The sequence below is a fragment of the Equus quagga genome, chromosome 6 (genome assembly GCF_021613505.1).
Source record: "Equus quagga isolate Etosha38 chromosome 6, UCLA_HA_Equagga_1.0, whole genome shotgun sequence".
In the NCBI taxonomy this organism is placed as follows: Eukaryota; Metazoa; Chordata; class Mammalia; order Perissodactyla; family Equidae; genus Equus; species Equus quagga.
Window position 1 is genome coordinate 35,447,689 of NC_060272.1, and position 7,567 is coordinate 35,455,255.

At 39.5% G+C, this 7,567-nt stretch overlaps 1 protein-coding gene across 1 annotated transcript in view; it reads left to right on the forward strand.

Moving 5' to 3' along the window:
- KLF12 (KLF transcription factor 12) overlaps positions 1 to 7,337 on the forward strand; it is a 470,708-nt gene extending 463,371 nt beyond the window's left edge. Inside the window, exons 11-12 of the transcript XR_006889121.1 lie at positions 4,292 to 4,427; positions 6,154 to 7,337. The gene's annotated coding sequence lies outside the window, so the exon portion shown is untranslated. The remainder of the gene's footprint in view (positions 1 to 4,291; positions 4,428 to 6,153) is intronic.
- The last annotated feature ends 230 nt before the right edge of the window (positions 7,338 to 7,567 follow it).

Genomic DNA, 7,567 nt, shown 5'->3' on the forward strand with positions numbered 1-7,567 from the left:
CCCCCCCCCCCCCCCCCCCCCCCCCCGCCGGCCAAAACACACAAGCTAATTTTCTGCTCCACTTTGTGCTATTTTATTCCTTAATAAATGTTGGTTGAATATATTCTGAATGAACCATTTGCTTTCAGTTTTCAGTTCAACAGACTTTAATTAAACCCATACCATGTGCCAGACACCATGGTAGTGAGACAACAAAATGAATAAAATGTATGCTCTCTTCTTCATCTGACAGTGTAGGGGAGAAATTATCTTCGCATGTGGGCATGTTGACTGGGAAGGGGCACTGGAAAGTCACTGAAGGCTTCCTGGAGGAAGCAACTGCTGATGTGAATGCTGAACCATGTATGAGAGTTAGCCAGGTGAAGAATGGTGGCAGGTTCTTCCAGGCAGTGGGAAGAGCCTGGCATGCAGGAAGAAACAACATAAAGGCATGATATGTGGAGAAAAAACACCCCTGACGCTTGCAGGGATCAGGGCAAGACTGCAAATGGAGGCTGCATACCTTATGTCTAAATATTTAGGGTTATAAATCAAGCTAACAAACTGCTACATACAATAAGTTTTATCCCCCTACCTTGACAAACATACCTTCATAACATCCTGGAAGACCAGGTTATAAATTGGAATTCTGGAACTTATTGGAATTCCAAGCTAGAAATGTGATAGTGAGGAGAAAGCCAGCCCCTAGCCTATGGCCCACCCTCCTCTTTTCTCAGCCCTAGCTGCCTGGCCCACCCCCTTCTCTTTGGCAACAGTGCTAACATTTGCCCCTTGGCCAGCCCACCTCAGACCTGCCCAGAGTCATGGTCTATGCTTTGAAGCATAAACTTGGGGGAGAGACCCTTGCAAGTGCTGGAAGTGCTTTGGGGGGCCTTTTGTCCACGGAATTTGAGAGACCAGACATCAGTAGCATGGCCCACAAGGAGGAAGCATGGATTCTGAGTGAGTTCTTCCCCTTAGTCACATGGACAACTCACCTGTGAGGAAGACCAGGGAGCACCGGAACCAGGCCCTCTAAAGACCACAGTTCAGAACAGATAAGCTGCGTGCCTGGCTCTAAGGGTGGTACTGAAGGGAAATCACACTTCTCCATCATGAAAGCATAAAGAATAAGGCAGAGTGGGGCAAGAGGCTGGAAAGGGTAGATAGGAGCCATACCATGGATGTTTTTTGTATTCCACAGAGATTGAAGTTGAATCTGTTGGATTAGTGGAAATATTGAAAGGTTTCATGAAAAGAAATGTCATGATTACATTTTTAAAAGTAAATTATTGTCTACAATTTGGAGGACAGATTGAGGGTCAAGAGTCAAAATAAATAGAGGTAGAGGGACCAGTTTTGGAACAGTCCAGGTAAGAGATGAAGTTGAATTTTGTGGAGATGAGAAAATGGGTCAATACATGTTTTGGAGGTAAAACTGATAGGAATTATTGATTGTTTGGAGATGTGGGTGGGTGAGTGTGAGGGATGGAAGACAAGGAGGAGAAGGGGATCACTCCCATGTTTTGGTTCAGTGGCTATGTAGTAGTTTTCCATTGATGTCATAGCAAATTACCATAAATTTAGCTGTTTGAAAACAACACTCATTTATTATCTCACAGTGCATCTCAGCTGGGTCCCCTGCCTGGAATCTCATAGGCTGGGTTCCATTTAAGGTGTCAGCAGGGCTCCATTCCCTTCTGGAAGAGTTGGGGATAAATCTGCTTCCAAACTCATTCAGGTTGTGGGTTAAATTCAGTTCCTTGAGGTTGTACCACTGAGGCCCCGATTTCTTTGCTAGCTGTCAGCTGGAAGCTGGTCTTTGCTCCTAGAGGCTGCACAATTCCATCTCATGCTTTCTTTATGGAACCCTTCCAGCAACAGCGAGTGGAGTTCCTCATGCTTTGAATCTCTTCAACTTCCCTTTTTGTTGCATATCTCTGCTGCATTTCTCATCTGCCTTCCTTCCTGTAACCAGAAGAAATAATTCTTTACCTTTAAGGACTTGCATGATTACATTGGGCCCACCCAGGTCATCTAGGATAATCTCCCCATCTCAAGGTGCTTAACTTTCATCACAACTGCAAAGTCCCCTTTGCTTTGTAACACAACATAATATATTCACAGGTTCCGGGATTTTGGAGGCCTAAAGATTTGGGGGGCATCTTTAAGGGCCATTCTATTTACCATAGGCTCTTAAAAAGTTTCTGGAATTATTTAGTCTAACCAACCTGCTTATTCCGCAGATGTCCTTTTTCAACCAGCCGATCAGCTGGTTGGTGGCAGAAGTTGAGTGAAAACCCAGACTTCCTGATTTCTGATCCAAGCCATCCATGACCACACTGTCTAGTAGCCCCCAACTCTATCTCTTTCAACCCTACCCAATTGCTCTCTATCAAATCACCTCATTTCTTTCCTTCATTGAATCCATGAGACCCTAAGATAATGTTATTGGTTTACTTATTTATTGGCTATCTTCTCTCACAAATATTTAAGCTCCCAATTAGACTACAAGTCTAAAACAGGGATTTTGCCTGATTTGCTCACCACTGAATCTCCAGCGCTACTCATTTTGTTTGGTACACGGTAAGCATCAATAAATGCTTGTCAATGAATAAATGAATGAATGATGATGATAAAATTTGGCCTGAGTATGTGAATCTTTAGAAGAAGAAGCAGCTTTACAGTCCAGATTTTTTTCATTCTTTACATTGTTATTACTTGAAATCCAAAGCGTGTTCAGTCATCCTCTAATTCTTTTGGCAAACCCTGCTGATTTCAAATATGCATTTGCAGCATACTCACTCAAATGATAATGTCAACATCCAAATCAGTAGAGATTGTGGTTGGATTTTCCCTGGGCTATATATTAAATTGTGCATGCAAAGCAGGCCATTTTAACCTTTTACAGCAATACATCTTCCATGAGTGGTTCTATTAAAATAAATCAGCAACATTAAGGCATAATTTTGCTTTATATTTAACATATTAATGAGTATTACGATGGCCAGCTGGACATTTCCATGTGTTTATATTTCCTACAGTATTTTGTTATAAATTTCACCTCTATTTAAACCTTACTTGTTTAAGTATGGCGTTGGAAATAGCTCAAGAGGTCATCTTGTCCCCCCTCTCCCTTAAATCATAAGTACGTGAAAACCATCCATAAAGTCAGCTGAGTAACTGTTTCTTAAATAGCCTCCAAAAAATAAGGTTCCTTACTAAAAGCCCCAAGTTTCACAACTAGGTAAGTAAGTATATTCTTCCTAAGGCATATCCTTTCTTCTTCACGTTACTTTTTAAATTGCGTTGACTTAATTATCCTCTTGTATTTATTTCAGTGAAGAGGGTAACATCTTTATAATTTATATCCTTTATTCTTCTTCAGGCTTCTGTTGTAGATGATAGCTGTAAAGGTAGTTTTTATTCACTGGGATTTTTCTTTTTAAGGATTGACTACACAGTTTTCCAAGTTATATCTCATTTATGGGACCTCAAAGTGAACACAGTATTCTAGTGAAGTCCTAACTAATGATGTGCCTAGTGAGCAGGTGCCTTCTCCCTCCCATAAACTACCTTCCTCAAGAAACACAAGCATTTCCTCTCTGATCTCTTACTCTTCTTGGCATCTACTGTGGCTTATAAACTAAAAGTGCCACCTGAAGTAAGTTCTTTGTGCATTTTGGTAGGAATTAATTTAAAATAAACCCCAGAAGCATTAAAACAATCAGCACCGATGGTTTGTCAGTATCTCCTCGAATATCTGATCTCTGCTTTGCTTGCTTACAGGCCAGTTTTTAAATGCAAGTTTTCTACCATTGGCATCCAACACATTTCTGATTCCCTTTTAGTGGGTGTGTTCTCAGACATCAAAACTCATTTTATGACATAAATTACACAGCTTCATGTAGGGTGGTGTTTTATTACTGAGGAGCTCATAGGGGACAGCAAGATGGGGCACTGACACTGGAGTGTGTGGGTGGTGTCCCTGGATCCTCCACGGTCTTAATGGGCTTTTACATGTTCTACTTCTCCCAAAAGTGTTTCACAGAGTTTAGATTCAGGTGGTTTTTTTAAAAAAATTAAGCTATTTTAAAAACAATTTCAGGCTTATGTGGAACTGTAGTTCCTGGATACCGTTCTTTTTCCCTTTGTCTAGCTCAAAATTTCTTTCTTATAGCTTCACATTTTGTAGAGGTGCCTGGCTGCTATGTATCATTAAAGACAGCACTAAAAAGCAAGCAATGCCAGGCTCGCCACTAGTGAACTATGGAAATAGTTCATTAATCAATTTCCTTGTAACCTGGTTTAGGAATAACGTACAGAGGAAAGTGGAGATGGATATCACGGCGTACATCTACAACCTTAAGGTCCTATCTCTATTTCTGTTCTTACTGCTGTCCTTTCGGATGTGCTCTTAGTATGGATTGCAACTGCAATATAAACAGGTAAATTTTGATTTATTCTCATTTTTTGTATGTAATTAATTCAGACTTTGTTAGATTTCACATTTTTTAAAATATGAAATTGTTATGACTTTTTTAACACTTGTATTGATCTTTTGAGTGACAAGATGCACTGGCTATCATTATATAATAATAAAAGCATTGTTTGACTCAAAATATAAGGACATCTGTGGATCAAAAAACATTTTTGCCTTTACTGTGTAAGTATTCTGGATTATCCATACTCCACTTAAATAGAAGTTTCCAATTCAAAAGACATACAAAAGAGTATACTAATTCTTTTCCTAACTCCTTATGTTTTCCCTCTGGGAAGTTAGTGAAGCTTTTCCTTCATTTTGTATATTGTTGAACAGTTACTACTTGGAAATTTCACTTTTGTTCAATATTTACAGCTCATCATAACTTATGCCAAAACTGACTTTCTTTTTATGCATCTTCAGGGCTGTGTGCCCAGATCTGGAGTGGTGCTTGTTATCAAAAATACTCCTTAGGGAAATCTAATAAATGATTTCTTTGTAAATAATATCATCCCCTTCAAAACCAGATTCTTTTCTATTGGCTAGTTAAAGTTTATATAAGAAAATGCATGTGCATTCTTTTTGTACCCACAATGAGCTAGTTTCTTTAATGCATAATAAATCACAGTCCCTAACCTCCCCAGAACATGTGGAAGGTGACAAGATGGATAAACATATTGTAGACAGAGAAACCCATCATAAAGCCTCCATGAACCACAATTTAGCATATTACCGCTATATGTCACTATTTCTCATTGCTATACTTTTTTCTATACCTCATGGCTTTCTCATACCATTATGCCTTATGAGAGAGTCTGGAGTAAATTAGATTAGATAGGAAAAGCTATTGAAGTCTGGAGAATTGGGTAAACAGAGCAAAACATTTTTACCCTATTGATAAAAAAATTGGGACAATGTACCTCTTTTTGAATCAAATAGTATTTTCAAACATTTTAAAACATAAGATAATTAAATTATTATTAGAAAGCCAAAAAAAAAAATACCCACACAGTTATAGGAATCATTTCCCAAGGAGGACAAATATGTGTTGATATGCATGGTAAAAAAAGAAATACTTGTTTTAAGTAATTGCATTAAAGCAAACAACTAAAAGAGTGAAGCCTGCGTCTTGAACTCTTTTATGCAATGCTGAAAAGTTATACATGAAAATGAGCTGCTTTAAAAGTGGAAAGGCCTGGAGAGAGAGGAGTTGGGGCTGGATCTTGGGCAATAGGAACTAACTGGGCTCTATCTTCTAGTAATTGCTGATGGCTGTGGATGGTCAGGAGCTGGGAGAATGAGAGTGATATGTATAACAACACCTGGTCGGTTGAGTCCTGTGGTCTTCAGTACCTGCTCTATGAGCCCTTCCCATCCAAATCTGAACATATTTCTATCCTGCCTAAGTCATTTATCAGGCCTTATAGCCTAAGATTCATAAAGCCAAAAAGCTAATGGGCACAATCCATACTAGGAACAACATTGTGGATGAATCAAAAAGAACACTGAGAATGTGAAGTATCAACATACTTATGAGTGTTAGTGTGCATCTCTCATGTGAATGTCAAGATTATTGGGTTGTGATCTGACATGGTTTTTCTTTTGGGACAAACAAAGTTCAAGCCTCATCAGTTGGAGTCAAGAATGGATCTCACATAAAAGATAAGGTTATTCTTTCTGTCCATCTCCAGGGGGAGGTGAATCTCCAGAGAGGACACCAGGCCCAAGAAAGTGAATAGCAGGTAAATGAGAGAAATCAGACTTTGGGGGATTTTGGAATCTATGACTCTGTTCCCACAACTAGGAAATCACCTACCTTTAATAAGTACTGCTCCTTGGGTCCTAGAGTAAAAATAAACAGTTTCCTGGGCTCGAGACTCTCAGGAGACTTTGTTGACTTAATTATACCTTTGTGCATTCTAGGAGCAGGCCATGAATGTGTCAAAAATACTTCTGAAGGGTTCCTCTTGTCTCTCTCACTCTCCTGGTCTCTCTCTCTCTCATGTACATGTGGGCATGCGTGTGTCTGCAAAATAATAACTTTTCACTCGTTTTAGGATTTTCCAATTTTCTCAGTCCCTCACTCACTCTATCACCATTATAGTGCACGTCCCATAATAAGCAGCAAGTATGTTATCAGCAGAGATAACAATGCGATATTTACCACCAGTTTGGCCTCAGAGATCTTTCTTATCTTTTCTCTTGTAAGCTTTCAGAATCTTATTACAGAGAACACATGTCCTTGACCATTGAAAATATTTCCAGATAAATCTGCACCTGAATATCCTTGTACTAAAGGTGTTTCCTGGATTCTGCCTTGTGTCCCACATCAGTAGATCAAATGAGTATCAAAATTACATTTATCTTACATGCCAACTAAGCAAAATGTGAAGGCAGATGTTCTAAGAAAAGAGGGGTGCAGCTTATCACTGTTCGAAAGATAAACACAAGCAGTGTGGAACCCAGTTGTTACAGTGCCGGATCTGAAGAACCTACGGGAGAGAATCCAATTCCATCTTCCTGCTGAAGCAGCAGAGCCCCTCCAACTACAATAGAAGCCCACCCTCAGCACTTCTCTAGAGGGTGAAAAGACCACAGTCGATCACTGTGTCAATGGGACTAGAAACTTGGGAGGAGGAAACCCAAGCAAGAGTACTTTTTCTTCCTGGGGTCTCATGAGTGGGGAGATGCAGCATACCTCTCAGTTAGGAGAGAAGTTCAATATTACTTGTTATAGTGTCTAGAATCGGACACTCTCTGTGTTTATTTCTCTTGTTTTTGTTCCTTAGCTAGTGGTTAGTTCTCAATCAAGCCTGAATATCAGGATTAAATGTCAAGTGAGATGCTTCATAAGCATCCAGAGTCCTAAGCCCCACCACAGGCCTACTATATCTCATTTTCTGTAAAGTCTGAAATTAAATTCTGTTATGAGTTGAGTTGTGTCTCTTCTTCAAAAAAAAGATGTGTTGGTACCATAACTCCCAGTATCTCAGAATGTGGCCTTTTTTAGAAATAGGGTCTTTAGAGAGGTAATCAAGTTAAAACAAGGTTATTAGGGTGGGCTCTAATCCAATGTAACTGATGTCCTTATAAGAAGGGTAAATT